This window comes from Zophobas morio, unplaced genomic scaffold (assembly GCF_036711695.1).
Source record: "Zophobas morio isolate AGI-343-1 ecotype UQ-CSIRO unplaced genomic scaffold, CSIRO_AGI_Zmor_V1 ptg000108l, whole genome shotgun sequence".
Lineage (NCBI taxonomy): Eukaryota > Metazoa > Arthropoda > Insecta > Coleoptera > Tenebrionidae > Zophobas > Zophobas morio.
In genome coordinates this window covers 3,275,135-3,291,898 of record NW_026972213.1, presented here as the reverse complement: position 1 = coordinate 3,291,898, position 16,764 = coordinate 3,275,135, and the positions used below count along the sequence as shown (strand labels likewise).

Below are 16,764 nucleotides of genomic sequence, written 5' to 3'. Positions count from 1 at the left end.
TAAGTGTTACTGATACATAAGAATAAGCAAAATTACTGACTATTTTTGTGTTTTTATTTAAAATTCAAATAAATCCGACGCGCATGGAATCGAGTGAAAACTAGAATTTGCGTCACAATTTTGATACTAACTTTTATTTCAACAATTTTATGACCAAGTGGCGCCACGAAGATGAATTTTCAACAAATCCTGTTTATTCAAAAAACGTAATGAAACTCGTCGTATGCTTTTGACGTTCGTCGTACCGACTGTGTTTAATTAAAAAATTATCACACTTTTGTATTTTAATAACTAATAAACATAAGCGGCTGTTGAAAAGCGTCAATGCCATTTAGAGTATATTAACGAAAATTTACGTTGGGTATAAATACACGCGAGCACTTCCAAGTCAATCAATAGACAATCCGCCGAAGCATAGTGTACTTGCAAGTGAATTCTCAGAGAAATAAGTGCGAAAATGAGGCCATTCCTTTTCGTGTGCCTCTTCGCGGCTATTGTGTTATCATCAGCTATTCCCATCGCTTTGGAAGATTTATCACCCGAGTACGAGCTCATTGTCCTAGAAGAAGCTCCCGAAAGCAGTGGCATCTCCAAACGCTCTTTACAAAGAGAACTGGACTCGCCTTTGACCGGATCAGAAAAAATCACCAAAAGATCTCTCAAGACAGATTTTGGAACACCTCTAACCGGTATGGAGAAAATCACCAAGAGATCTTTGAAAACCGAAGACGGCTTGGCACTCACAGGCATTGAGAAAATTTCTAAGAGGTCTGCTGATGAGCCTGAAGACGTAAGAATCGTCTTCTTACCATCGCTTTCCAAGCATCGAACAGAGAGGTCTGCTAAATTCGAGACAGACGTTCTTGACAGCAACGATGTCTTCAAGCGAGAGAAAAGGCAACTCTTTTTGCCAGGTTTTGCTAGGAGGAGAGTCGGAAGGTCTGTCGACGGCGAAGACATGGAGACGGCAGAAAGTGCAGTATTTTTACCGGGCTTTGCACGAAGAGGTTGAACTGTCGTTTGAAAATTGGCGAGATCTGCTGGTTATTCTTTGTTTTATTTTTGACCTGGCAATGTGCAATATAAAAAACAAATAAAAATATTAGGTTTAGGGCACAATGTGATTTATAATTTTGTAATGTTGTAGGTGTAGATAGGAAACGGGGGGTTACATCTTTACCTGATTTTTCCGAAAGACTGTATTTTTTAGTTAAATATACATTTTTGGTTAACGTGGGTCTTTCCTTTCTCTTTCCTATCTATAGAATTTTCTAGAGGTAATTGAGAGTGTATATTGAAAAATACAGGTTGATATTACAAGTAGTTGTAAATAGATAATTTTAATTACTAATAAATTCTGCTTTATCCGATGACTGTCTATTATTCTGTAGAAATATTTTTTTAATGATATTTAATTTTACTAATGACTGAATATCATAGATAGCTACTATAATTTAACTTACAAAACCTCAATGCTTCTGCAGAATATCATTATAGAAAAACTTACCTAATTTTTGTAGTTTTACAAAATAAACAAATATTCTTTAACAAATTTATCATGGTGATCAAGATTCTGCAACAACGTAGTTTAATAAAGATGGTCATGTGTACAACCAACATGTATTATTTTTTTTTAGTCGATTTAGTTATAGATGTGCTTCTGTCGCAAACTTAACGATCTAGCAGTGTGCTTCCTACTTTTTTTTGTTATTTTTACAAGAATCACGCATCTTATTCGACTAATTTAGTAAATATGTAAGTGTCACAATATTTATTTATTAAAAGGTTGAAGTTAGCTCAAATTTGGATTTTGATTCCCTTTTTTGAAAGGTTTTTTCGGTATTTATGATCTCAAAGTATTTTGGTATTAATTTGGTCCAACTCAAAGTGGTTTCAATTTAAGGCAGCAAAACACGAATTCAAAACCAAATCTGAACCTAACTCTACAAGAACGTTCATTTATCAAACACCGATATTATATCAATCACAGGTTAAAGGTTTTCAATTTTACAAATTTGCTAAGAATTAGTTTGCAAGTTTAATAATTATGCTAAGTCAGTTTTAAATATGAAACTTCATGAGATAAATAAATTGTAGTGAATACATTCAAAATAAACAACCTGAACAATTTTACTTAAAAGTCAGAGAATGGAAGTAATGCAACTACAATACGGTAAATATTTTTTTTTACTTTACTTTTTCGAGTAATTATAATGAAATATTGCGTTTACTTTTCAGGTGGAAGAATATTTCATATGAATCACTTTTCGCAAAAACGACGTAAGGTATTTTAAGAAGCTGAGTGTTGTTTGTGACAATGGTGAACTTCGTATTTGTACAAAAATGACACAAATCTATTTAGTCTATATGCCAAAAGTATTAGCACAATTTGTAAAATTCTAGAAGCAACAACTTAAGCCTATTATCGATACATCCGTAAGAAGCTAGTCGTCTACCAAATTTTTTTATTCACTGTTGATTAGTTTGAGATTCACTGTAGAAAGTATAATGAAGAATGTCGAGTTTAATAAGTGACAGTAATCAAAGTGCGAGCAAGGCAACTTTGAAGAAACGAATTCGGAAGTCTATAAACGAACTTATAACTGAAAATGGAAAATTTAGGAAAGGACACGTCAATTGAGTGTAGATTTACCAGTAAGTCTCTGACCTGTATTCAGTCTGTTCGTATAATGCTATATTCTACATTATGTATCATTATGGTTTCAAAAACGCTGTTTCAAATATTTTACACAAAAAGAGTTTTATCTCTGCAATACACAAATAAATAACTTTCGTGATAAAAATGAACAAGATATCTGATAGCATTTGTGTTTCACACGATATGCGTAGTCAGTCAACCTTTAAAAAGAAAGAACTGACAAAAGCTTTATAAATCCTCTTCGCAAAGGTATTACAAATATTTCTATTGTCTGATAATAATTGCTGTGAATAAAATAAGAACAACACTATAATTCAATTTTTATTCTAAAGCGTCTTAACTTTAATGGCAATATCAATATCGCACATTATTAGAAACGTAAACAGTGTGTATATACAGGGTTTCTATAAATGATTATAGGGTCGAAGTAGATCATGGAAACGTACCGGCTCTCACTTTATATGGACTTTACTAAATGCCCAAGGAGTCAGGACAAATACCACATGCACATGTGTAACTGGTTGCCTAAACGCTTTATAAGTATTCTATTAAAAAATAAAACTAATTAATTACAATAAGAACAAATAAATTTATCCCGCTTTAACATCCCCGTAAATGTTGAAAATATTCATCATTTTGTTCAAAGCACATGTTCACTCTCTTTTTAATTTCAAAAATGTTCTGTAACATCCTTTGGTCGATGCTTTGGACCCATTGTTCAAGTTTATGTTGCAGCAGGAACTCCTGACTATTGAGGAAATCTTGAAAGATGTTTGCGGATTCTGCTCAAGTCGTTTCAAATCATCAACAACTTTCTCAGATACTGAAGGTCTTCCAAGAGATTTCGCTTACAAATGACATTAATGACAAGTGAGAATTGTCATAATAATGAGGCATAAATACACAATATGTTAAGTAAATTATTCGAAACTGAGCATTCTAGCAACGTAAAGTATTAACTTATCTTTTTTTTTCAGAACAAGCACCTTGCTCATAGTGAAGCAATGACAGATAATGACAACGGCTTAAATAAAAAGTATCGAACTGTTTTCCCAGAATTGAGAACAAGACTTTAGTACAAAGCATTACGGACATATATATTTGTGCATTTTCTAATCAAGATTTTGTAACTCTTTTCAATTTGTTAAAACATCACTAAGGAAGTAGCACAGTAAGGTCTTAGAAACTTTTTGAAGTGAAATCCAGTTCTGATACGATAAACGAAGCTATTGTTGATCAGCCAAAAGGTACTGCATTTAATATATTACGTTTGTTAAACTACTACACAAATTATTATTTGTAGCTCACATAAAACTTTTATCATTTCAAAGGCACCATTTTCAGATAAACAGATAAAATTCGCAGAAAAGACTTAAAGAACATTGCAAGCGTAACCTTGTAAAAATATATAAATAAATGTTCATTAACTGTTATGGAATTTGGAATAAACAGAATACTTGGACAATAACACCTAACATAAAAATAGAACCCGAGGAGCGTATTTACAAACAGCAAATTTAATTAGATGGAATCTAATCTTCAAGTCTGCAGTAAAGTTAAAATTTTTGTTCTGTTCGGTTTGTGATCTACTGGGTTTGCATTGTAGAATAATACTCCTATATTTTTTTTAAACAAATATGTAAGTAAAATTGACCCAGTGGAACTTATCAACCTCTTCTAATTTCCAGTTGTGTGTACTCAAAACTGGCAGAAAAAATCAAGAGCTCTATTGCTGGACCACCGACTAAGTGAAGACTTACCACAGAGATGCTGTAAATTAGTAAGTGTTCAAACTGTCTGGCAACGAATAAACGATTTTTTTATTTCCTATAAATCATCCGAGTTCTTTGCTGAAGATCAGTTAAAATTATTATTTGACATTTTTTTAAAAAGCAGAAATAGATTACTGAATTTTTAAATCAAAACACTTGCATATTAACAGAGTATAACTTGAATATTATCAGTATGATATTAAAACTTAATTATAAATATAATCGTATAGTAGGTGTTTGTATTTTTTTTTGTCCTGTTTTTATCTTAATTTTTCCGATATTAAATTAAAACTTACAGAACAGGCTTCTATATAAAGTTGCACGACAAAAATTTGCGGAAACACTACCATCCACATTTTTTTTAGTACAAATGAAAAGCATTGAAAAAAATAACTAAATGGAAAGGAATTAATTTCATAACTGTCAAAAATATATACATCTCGAGTGTTTTTGTAACTTCCTGAAACTTTTGTTATTGTTCGTAGATAAATCTTTGTTAATACTGTCACTGGGCACAACAGCAAAAAAAGTAGATAAAATGCGAATAATTGTTTAACATTTGATGCTAATTTGAAGTCACAAAGAAGATCCGACATAGACTGCATATAATTAAAATTTTATATAAAAGCTGCTAATAATTCTTTTAACACAATTAAGAACGATGTTGTTTAATTGGTGTTCACACTATAAAAACAAAAGTTCAATATTTGTTTCAGTGTGACGGCTATTAAATAAAAATGTATTTCCTTTTATTCAAACATTAATGCAAAATACACAAATATAATCACATGAGTAAAGACAAAACAATAAAAGTTTCCATAAAGTAGTTGCTCATATCTAATTACGTTCAAGAAACCTCCATTATAAACAAGTACTTTTCCTATTTGCGATGACACATCGTTTCCGATTATTATATTATTAAAAAAGAAATTGAACAAATCGTACTTGGTACACAATTTATTAACGTTATCGTGCGTCCAGAATTTTCTTTGTCATTGATCTATATTGTCTGCGTTTGTTAACGTTATTAAAATAATTAAGCGCATCATACATTTATTAGCATAAATTATTAACAATTATATTATAATAAATCTCGGAACCTATATATATTGAACAAGACCAGCTAGTCCTTCATAACTTGTTATACTACTTACGAGTTTGGTGATGAAAATGTTAAAAGTATTTGTATTGTTAGTTGTTGTTTCCGTCCTCACTGCCGTTTCCTGTAAACCAATGTCAAGTAAATCTGTTCAGGATCTTGGTTCATGGACTCAAAATGAAGATAATGAAGAAAACCAACAACGCCAAAGAAGATACGTCAGCGAGTTGTTTCCGCCCAGAGGAGAAGTTATAAACGACAATTTGAAATACCTGGATCGTGATTTCGTTTCTGTGCCTTTTTACCGAATACAGAAAGTTTTTGTGTATAGAAGACGCCTTCACAAAGAAGAATAACTATTGGTCGTGTGAATTTGAGACCAATATGTCGATTTAAATAACTTAATTTATTTATGTACAGTATGAATAAATTTATTTTTTTACTGTGATTGTATTTTATGTTCTATTTAACTGCCCGCTAAACAAGAATGTAACCGAAAAAAATCTGTTCAGTGGTAGATTTTCTGTTGAATATCTAATTTGATTAATAGTTAGTGAACGTGAACGTATTGTTACGTTGTGCAGACAAATAAAATCGGCGTAGGTTAAAACTTTACAATTTATTTCTTAATAATTCGAATTACACTACTAACTATTACAGCGATTACGTACAAAATAACTTCGCAACTTAAATGCATTCGCTCACTCGACTCTTGACTGAATAATCATTCCCGAAGGTGGCCTCTATTTAAATCCATATTTCGGCGATCGAGCTCTTTCACGAATTGGGTATTCGCGACTTCCGCTTGCAGGCTTTTCGAGCGCCGCTTCGAGACTTTTTCTGGGCCCCTCTACATCCGCGCCGCCGATGAGTCAAACTACATACGAGAAGAAATACGTACATACTAGACGACCCACAGGCGTCGTACCGAAGCGGCGTAGGGTTTATTTCGTAACAGTATGTACAACAGCTGACGTACGACTAGGCGGAGTGTACACTGGTAAAGAGTACGAATTTGCTTTATTTTAGTTAATTACCGATGTCCAGACCGAATATACATACTTTTATAAAACGATATTTTAAATTTTCGACCTTGGTAACGTAGAACCTATGAAATAAAATATCGACTGAAAAATACTGTTTCTTTACTTTACCTATTTGAGTCTGTAAAAATTGAACTAACTAATGGGAGTAACTCTTTTAATAGATCATTAAATTGGTTTCCAAACAAACAAACAAACAAACAAACAAACAGTAGTACAACTTAAGAATCAAACGAGAGATTTATTACGAATTTTACCGGGAGGTTGTCGTTTTATAATAAAAAAATTGGTGGAAGGTTATTTCGACAGAACCTCCCTCACCCTTGAATACCCTCCAACCAATGCAATTTCTTTAAAAAATTATAAAGTTTGATTTTGACAGTATGGAATATATTTAAAGTCTATTATTAACCAAAGGGAAAGAATGTATTTATTTTCAGAACATACTTCACTTCGATTATTCATCTTTAAATATCGAAATTATGGAACGATTAAGCACGTAGTAAGCTGCCTGATTTGAATGGTTTTGTCTCCCCAAAACAGAGGGGGCAACTAAAATTATATTAATAAAGCTACAAGTAAAACAAAGTTTATATCTAAATAACTAAACAAAAATGAATACTTTTACTTCTAAGCGTAAGTTAAAGCGAGTCCATATCTTTTTCACTTCCGGGGTGTTCATTACATTTTCAGAATGTAACATTTCCGTTATTAGCAGACTTATTGCAGTTTTTGAACAGCTTCTTCAATGCACGCTTCCTTTTCCTTTTAGTGTATCTCATTTCCGACAAAAAAAATCGACAATGTTTCCCAAGTAAAGTATAGAGTTCTGTAAACTGAAAACACTGGTGAAAACTGCGTTTCATAATTTCCATAAATAATAGAGACTGTTTTTAAAGAAACATGATGAAAAATTTCACCAAAATGTTAAAAAGAAGATGACGATAAACTGGTTAAAAACTACCCTTGCGTTGTATAGCGCAAAACGTGGACAGATTATATTTAAAATTTTATAACGATAGGTTTGTTAATAACGCAGCTCGTATTACGTTCTGAAAATATATTGAAAATCTCATGAGCCAAAGGTAGGGGACTCTCTTAAGAAGACGTATTGCAATAGGTTTGTTTTGATAAATGTCTACTTTTGGAAGTGTTCTTGTCGTTTCATAGTTTATGGAGTAAGAAAAAGTGAGTTACGTCCCATTTGGTCAGGTCAGGGCAGTTTAGAAATTTATTGTAGATACCTACATTAAGCCTGTGTTCCCAAATATTCCGCCTTAAATTGACATGTGAATAAATTTTTAAGTCTGCGAAAATTAAAAAAAACTGGCCTTGAACTGTGATCGTCTAACAAAATGGAACACTACATTGTGTTTGTGTGTTTTTTTGTGACGGAATGCATTCAGATGCAAAGTGGGCGACCCCAAGGTTGGAAAAGTACCGCTAAATAAAACACAAATTATATGGAGGACACAAAAATCGTTTATTTCTCCATTCTGACAAAAAATAAAAAGAAAGCTGCGACTAAGTTGGGCAGGTCGAAGACAAAAAAGCTACAAAAAATGTGCCTAACTTTCGAACTGAAATCAAATCAAACGTTCCGAATCAAAATATGCAAATATTTGAATATCACAAATCTAATAAAAAAAAAAGAAAAATCTGAATTAAAGTAACTGGATGCAAATCCACAAGTTCCATCTCAAATAAGGTAGCTGGGTAAACGCCTAGTCCACGACAGAAGAAATCTGAGATTACAGGTAAACAGTGTTGGGGACAGACGTTTAAAAGTATCTATATACAGATACAGATATGTATATGGAAGATAAAAGTATCTAGATACAGATTGTTTTCGATTTTTTCGAAATGTATCTAGATACATCAGATACGGCAACCTGTCATATTCTTCAATATCGGCTTATGATGTTTTTATGACCATGTCCGGTAATCGTCTATCCCGGTGCGGCAGGTATATACATTTTAGGAAGAATTGCTGGTTCCGTTTAATAAGGCAGAATAAGTACAATTTCTTAGAAAAGTATTTAAATCCCTAATAGGATCAAAGGCTGCCTGGCAGGCCGAAATTACCAGAGTGCAACTTTAAATTTTCAGATTTTTGTTGAAACTTATTTTATTTTAATCTCGTTTCACCATTTCTGAGAATATATCACGATAAATTATTCTACCGAGGGTTGTAAAAATATTAATTTTATTGCCCAAGATTTACACTTAAACATAATCGGCACATTCTAGGGCAAAACGGACCTGCCAAGCCCGCCTCGCGTTAGGTCCAACAATGAAAAAGTGAAGAAATGACACATGTGGCAACAGGAAAAGATGCTACATTTCTCTAAAAAATAACGGTATAAAACAGTAACAAATATGCGATTTTTGCGAGAGAAATGTATGTATTGAATATTCGATTAGTCGATTACAGAACTAATTTGTGCTAATTGAAAAAAATAATCATTATGTAACACGCAATTATTATTTTCTAAAAATAATAACACCTTAAACAAATATTTTTACTATTAAAATTACTCTTATTTAATAACACAAATACAACCAGCGGCCCTACCGGACCCGGGTTGCTCAGATACACAGATAAAATGCATTGCCCCGGGTGGCCCCGGATAAGGGTAAAACGCAGTGAATAGTGAATTGTAGTTTATGGTTTTTAAAATACCATTTTACCATGGCTTAGATTTATTACCCCTCAGGATTATATTTACAGATGTATAAGTACTAAAGGCTACAATGTAGGAAATGATGGTATTTAAAATATGAAAATTTCCGTGACAAAACACTATTAGTGGGCCTCTTACCTCTATTTTTGTTTATGTGACCAAAATCACCAACATGAAGTATCAAAAATTACTACTAGTATAACTCATCTAATAACTACTGAAAAAAAGTGAAATAAAAAAATGTATCTGTATCTGCGCCATTAATTTTGTATCTAGATACAGATATTTTGTGCTTAAATTCGATAGTATCTAGATACAGATACTAGATACCCAAAAATGTATCTAGATACTTTTTTTAGATACAAGTATCTAGATACTGCCCAACACTGCAGGTAAACCTTCACGCAAATTCGACCCCGCCACTCCGTCCGCGTTCCATAGGACCCCGCACATGTATTACGATTAGATTTAAAATCTACTGAATTTTGGCGATATCAAATGGAAACAGAGCATTGCAATTCCGAAGCAGAAAACGGGCAAAACTAAGTTGTGTCCCACTTTATCAACAATTCAAATAAGAAATTTACATGACGTTAAATTATGCCACATTTTATCGACGATTCAAACAAAGAATTTACGTGATCTTAGATTATACCACACTTTATCAAAGATTCAAACAAAGAATTTACATGATGTTAAATCATGCCTTGATCCAAGTGACTGGTTTCTTAAAAAATTTAGCTTCGAGAGTTTATGTCGTGGACTGTTCTCCGTTGCCCAAACCATACACATGAGAAATGAGCACAAAATGCGGTTGAAGATCCAAATCGGTGTTTTGTGGTGATGCACATCCCTCATCGCGAGAATAACGTCTTGCTGATGCAATCTCCCTTGTTGCAAGAATAACGTCTCGGTGACGCAATCTCCAAGTAGTTGTTGAATGGTGATGTCCGGACCATAAATACCTAAACACAAATTCAATCCCCCGTTTCTAGGTCCACGGTATTATGAATTCTACCCCATTTTCGCGGTCCTTTTTCCCAAAGTGGGACAAGGTTAGGTCAATTTAAATGCCGTAAATGAACTAAGTATTAGCAATCTCGTGTGAGCAACTAAGAAATGTTATAATGTAATACTTAAGTATAAGCGTACAGAAATCTTATTTATAACTTCATAAACAAAAGAATGAGGTCTGAATAAGTGAATCTCATGAAATCTGCTAGCAAGTGCTTTATTTGAACAATCTCATGACTGCTAAATTGTGTTAGAAACAGTAACAATTAAAATCTTAACATGAGCTGCGAATTTACAAACAATAAACCAGATTTACACTACGTGTTAGTTACGCTTGTTGGGGAAACCGTAGCGTTACCATTGGTACGATTTATTTTCGTTAAACAAAGGCTCCGTTTTTTGACTACTAAACCAACTAAACTTAGTCTAGTTACCTTACCGCGTGCTTTAACTTACACCAACCAAACAATTCTCGACCAAGCACTAGCAACCCTCTTACCAGATTACTACTCACAAATTCCTTAAAAAAACTACCAACTACTAGAAAAAAGAAGTAAACTTGCACATGGTTACCTATGTTTAACGATTTTCTTTTTCTTTTTTCAAATTAAAATTATTCAAATGCGATTTCGCGCCTTTGCTTTTTTTTCAGCACGAAATTTTAATTTAAATTTGGATACCACACTTGATCTAGTGATTACCCACATAGCATTTTTCCTCCTCAGAAACTTGATAACTAGTTCAGATACACCACTAGTCCTTTTATGGATAACTAGAGGGACTGAGCTGGACCTCAACATTCAGAGATTTAAAACTTGTTCTGTAGGTAAGAATCAAACAAAATACTTTTCGGTAGTATAATTCTGCCTACATCTGAGATAAGTATCTTTTAATCTTAGTTCCTCAACAGCACAAACAATAATAATTGGTTGCGTTTTAACAAAGAAATCAAATAATCTGTTTTTTAAATTGGTAGGTTAATCGTATAGGCAACCAGAAATTACCGATCACGGTTCGTGAAGTACCTATAATGAAATTTTTAAACACTACCAGTGAGTATGGATGTTAAATAAATACATAGCCACTGACACTACACAAGATTAGATTTTTTACTTGTCAATGTACGATTTACCGAAATCAAAATCAGCGAAACCACCGCTTTTGGAGTTCATTAAGAAGTATACCAAATTATATTTTTTGGATACCATGTTTTCAAATATGCGCGATAAAGATTAACAACTACGAAATTCAGAAAAAACACGTGCTCATACCATACCAAATATTTAAATATTTACCTCTATGTTCAAAGAAATTTTTTATCACCACACTGCATCCAAATTTTAAAATTTTGACTGTATATTAGGCATTTGTTTATGTTTATTTTGTCTGAGAATATTATTTGATGTCTTTTCAGTACGTTACGGTAGAAACTTTCTCTATTAAATTTGTAAAATTTGTGGGTATAATGTCATTCTCAGAATGATTCTGAACAAATAATAATTACGGCTATTACACCTTTAAAATAAATTGTTAATACTTAATAAAAACAAAATAAAAAGTGTCTATTTAACAATTCATCTTTATTTTATCCATAATGAAATATAAAGAATTTTAGAGAAAACGTTTCATGTTAACTATAAAAAAATTGGCCAAAAGAGTTTAGACAGTACTTCCCTCGCTGTCGGAAACGTGATGACTGCATGCCTATTATGTTTTTTTTTCGTATTACATTTTTGTAGCGGAGTATTTTAAAATAAAATGAGTATTAATTTTTTCTACTTTGTCATTATTTGGTATTGGCATCTTTGTCATTTTTTTTGTGATTGCTATGATTGCTTAATAAAAAAAAAATTGGCCGAAGTCGTCTCTGGGGTGTATAATATGTTGCCTATGCAAAAATTGTTAGGCGTAAACAGATAAAAGGAACACCCTGCATAGTATTTGTAATTTAAGACAAATACGTCTGCAAAATTTCAAAGTATTCAGTTTTGCAATTCTTGATTTAATCAATAGAATTAATTGACTCCGTCATTAATTTTTTTCAGACACCCCGTATAAGCAAATCTAAAAAATATTAACGCAGTGATAAATTACTCATCATTCTTTACACATTTAAGATGGCATTTTTCAGCAAAATTTTGGGGCGGCGTCATCAATTTTTTAGGGGGTACGAGCAAATAAATTTTGATTAAAAATTTACCATGCTCATGATAAATTTAAAACATCTCCAAGATTTTAAATCATTCGGTTTTGTAGTTCCTGATTAAATCAATAAAATAAATTCACTTATTCATTAATTGTTTTTGACTCACCCTGTATATGCAAATCCAAAAAATATGAATGGAATGATAAATCACAAGTAGAGACTCGTCATTTTTGTACATTTTCGATTGGATTTCCTCGGCAAATTTTTGAGCTGACGTCATTAATTTTTTGGAAGGGATAAGTAAATATATTTTGATTAAAAATTTATCATACTTACCATAATTGTAAACCATCTGCAAGATTTCAAAGCATTCGGTTTTGTAGTTCCTGAGTCAACTCAGGAAAATAAATTTACGCATTCATCACATTTTTTGAGTCACCCTGTATATGCAAATCCAAAAAATGTGAACGGAGTGATAGATCACAAGCACAGACTCATCATATTTTGTACAATTTAGATAGGATTTATGCGGGAAACTTTTGAACTGACGTCATCAACTTTTTGGAAATATATTTTGACTAAAAATTTATGATTCTCTTTATAGCCTTAAAACATCTGCAACATTTGAAAGCTTTCAGGTTAGAAGATTCGAAATTAAATTGCAAAATTTTGTTTTATAATTTTGATTTGTTTTCAAAAATCTGGACGTTTTGGGTAAAAACTCAATTCGGAGTTGTAAACTACATGTGTAGGACTATGTTATTTTATACAATTTAAAAGCCATTTACTATGTACAATTTTGAAGTGACGTCATCGTATTAGTGGCGGGGATGATTAGACAAATTTTGGTTAGCGTTTTACCATCTATATGATATTCCTAATATAAGTACAAAATTTCACAACAATCGGTCCAGTACTTTCGGAGATTATCTGTCTAATAAAAATCCGGGACCGCAGACAGACGGACAGACGGACAGACAGACGAAAACGGGAGACCTATTATTTCGTCGTCCTCTAGGAATCATGAAAGATCGAGAAAACGTAAAAGTAAAGAGCCGGCCGACGGACTCGATTACAATACTTCCTTTGCTTACGCTCGGGAAGTAAAAACATAATAAGCATGCAGTCGTCACGTTTCCGACAGTGAGGGAAGTCTAAACTCTTTAGACCATTTTTTATTAAATTATTATCAGTTTCAAAATTTATAATATCGTCAGTATTTTAAGTATTTGTGTGGTGAAATAAGTTTCTGTTACGCATTTTCAGTATAGTGTAGGTTTATCGGGAAATTTAGGAACTGTTAAGTCTCCCAAACGATTAAGAAATATATGTGCCACATTAACTTAAAACAAAAATGTTATTTCAACTTTAAAACGTTTAAAGTTTATTTAAAACTACTTGTTAATTACTAAACACATAGTTTTGTTTTGAAAATGAATTATAGCTATGTTTTCAGTAATGAAATATTTGGTTCAACTGTTAGCAGATAATTATATCGCACACTTAGTAACAAATTTTTAGTAAACATTTTTTGGAAACCATGATTTTCCAAACAAATAAATAAAAGTAATAGCTGGTATAGACGTTTGCAACAACTTTGAGTAAAATAACCCATTTTTGAAACTTAATTTGAAAAAACTTTTTTCTGACGATTAAAAATCAAAATCGTCCAATTTAATTTTTGAATCTAACGTAGAAGCTAATGTAGTGTCATAGTTTAGTAAAATATTGCAATGTCATTTGTGACATTTGATGTACATATAGAGATAATTAAAGTAAGCTTGCTAAGCAATATATCCATCGGCTACAAAAATGTTAAAAAGTACGCATGTATTTTCATGAGACAGATAAGTTTATTTTATCGGTTCAAATAATCATTTGTTAATAAAATCTTTCAGAATCTTCCGCAAAATATAAATGAAACTGTAGGTAAATTAAAATCAAATTTTGAACAAAAACAAAAAAAGGGTGTTAGAGTGAGATTTTAGTACAACTTATGATTAAGTAGCGACAAATATTGAAATCACACTTAAATATTTACTGTATTGTAACAAGTAAAATTTAAAGAAAGTCACAAGAATTACTTCATTACACAAGGTTAATCAATATAGGCTTACGTACCTACTTGAATTACAAAATAATTCTGGCTCCTCTCTCCTATGTTGACCCAACTTTGTCAACCAAATACGTCTAATACATGTTTCAAACAATAAAAAGAAGAGAAACATGTGTTACTTTACATTGACTACCTTGACATATTAATAATTTGCTTCGCTTTACTTAACAAAAAAAAAACACAATTTAAGATTTTTTTGGAAGTTAAAAAATGTTACGCGTAATGATTTTCTACTACTTCAATTGGTATTGTACCGTTTGCTATAAATGTTAAAACATGAGTTGTTGACGATTAGATTTGGTCATAATGATTGTTAAGTAGTTGAACTTATTTAGCTTAAATATTTCGACCTAATGTTTTCAATTCCACGTGTGCTCTTGTGATAAATGCAACATGTTTTGCTACTGGGTCAATATCAGTAAATATTTGAACTAGCACTAAAACAGTCAACAAAATTATTACCTGCTAGTACATATTTGAATACGCAGTTGCATTTCATTGAACACATGTCGCACTGCGTACATTTTCGAGTTCCTCGTCTATTTTTTGTTTACTCCACTGAAAAATGTTAGATAACGAAAATAAAAGTTTGATTTAATTAGCAGCTTTAAATTATTTTTGGGTTGTATTCCGACAAAAACAACATGGTCGTGATAAATCGACTCCATAAATAACCTCTTTTTAATTAATTAGCACCTTCGCTTTTATTTCTTGTTCAAAGTCACAAGATGTATAAAAGCCAGGGAGTGACAATTAGTCACCACATGTGTTCGCCTAACAAAGAAAATATCAATTCAGTGTTAGTTAGCGGCAAATTTACAGATACAAATGAATTTTTTTGTGGTAAGGATTTTTCGGTTACTTTATTACATTAATTCATTAAATTGCTTTTTTCTTAGATTATCACTGTCATCATAACTCTTCTGAGTGTTATCAGCGTTTCACGGTCAATGCCTTATACCGCTTCAGATATTGATGAATATAACCAGGAACACGAAGCCGACGATTTACATGTAGCTGAACAGTTAGTTTTTCGACCACTGTTTGCGTACAGAGCACTCAAAGAAAGAAGAGGCAGCCGACGAAGAAGTCGTTGAAAATAATTAGATTTTTGTATGTACTCGATTATTTATTTTTATATATGTATAAGTACTTTCTATGGATATCATCAAAAAAATCTGTAGAGGGGTTTTCTATTTTTTACTTTTCTATAAAATTATTCAATGATTTGTAATGTTACTGTTGTATATATACATTTGTAAATATTTATCTAAAAATAAAAAATATTTTGTATAGATATGTGAGTGATTTAAACCCTTTTCAACGTTTCTTAAATTTTCGTAAACTGAAATGTTGTATCTTATTATTTCATAACTACTTCAAAAAATTTTAGTAAGTCATATTCTTTGCGCGCGCTACTTTTAACTTGGCATTACCCCTGCTGAACCTTTTATATATTGCAACTCAATAAACCCATATTTTACCCTGTTTTAATGTTTTCTTTTTGCTAAATAAAGATCCGTATAAAATTAAAAAAAAACTCTGTGAGTTTTTGTAATATCTCTTGGTTTTAGCTAGTTTCATCTAAATTCCAGCCTTTGCAAATTTTACCAAAACAGTGGATTTTTTAATAAAAACCTTGGAATATAATTGCTTAATAAGTAATACTCATAATATAATAACGTAAACAAACGAGACCCTATAAGCAAAGCGAATTTGAAAAAATTATAATCGATATTGATGTTGAATAAAATGTTCTTCACCCAGAATATATGGATTGTAATTAGTTAATTACGTGTGGTTTGTAAACATAGGCAGCCAGGTATACTTGCGTGTAAAATATTTGCATTTTGCATTTTTGATGGCCATATTGTAGTAGAAAAAAAGTTGACAGAAGACAGAACAAAATGTGATTAAAAAACATTACGCTAAAAAAATTAATTTGAGAGAACGAACAAAATTAGAATGTCAAGTACAAAGATGTCTCAATTATGTGAATTTTGTAAGTTCACGTTCATCACCACGTCTCCCTTTAATAACAATTGTACAAGACTTGCAAAATTCATTTAACGGAAATGGTTTCTATTGTCTATCTAGTTTAACAGACGATTCATTGTTTTTAGAAAAAAATCTAGAACGAAAATCCCTACGAATCGGAACGAACATTTTCAGAAATTAACTGGATAAAGTAGTAAAATTATCAGAAAATACACATTGTAGAACGAAAATAG

General features: G+C 31.8%; 2 long non-coding RNA genes across 2 annotated transcripts; both read left to right on the top strand.

Moving 5' to 3' along the window:
• The first annotated feature begins 1,782 nt into the window (after nucleotides 1-1,782).
• LOC135144686 (uncharacterized) lies at nucleotides 1,783-5,978 on the top strand. Its single transcript, XR_010283215.1, has 8 exons — nucleotides 1,783-2,173; nucleotides 2,239-2,436; nucleotides 2,484-2,655; nucleotides 3,080-3,574; nucleotides 3,637-3,906; nucleotides 3,963-4,298; nucleotides 4,348-4,439; nucleotides 5,686-5,978. It is a non-coding gene; the product is annotated as an uncharacterized LOC135144686 (long non-coding RNA).
• A 9,084-nt stretch (nucleotides 5,979-15,062) lies between these two features.
• On the top strand, nucleotides 15,063-15,828 carry LOC135144784 (uncharacterized). Its single transcript, XR_010283232.1, has 2 exons — nucleotides 15,063-15,376; nucleotides 15,433-15,828. It is a non-coding gene; the product is annotated as an uncharacterized LOC135144784 (long non-coding RNA).
• The last annotated feature ends 936 nt before the right edge of the window (nucleotides 15,829-16,764 follow it).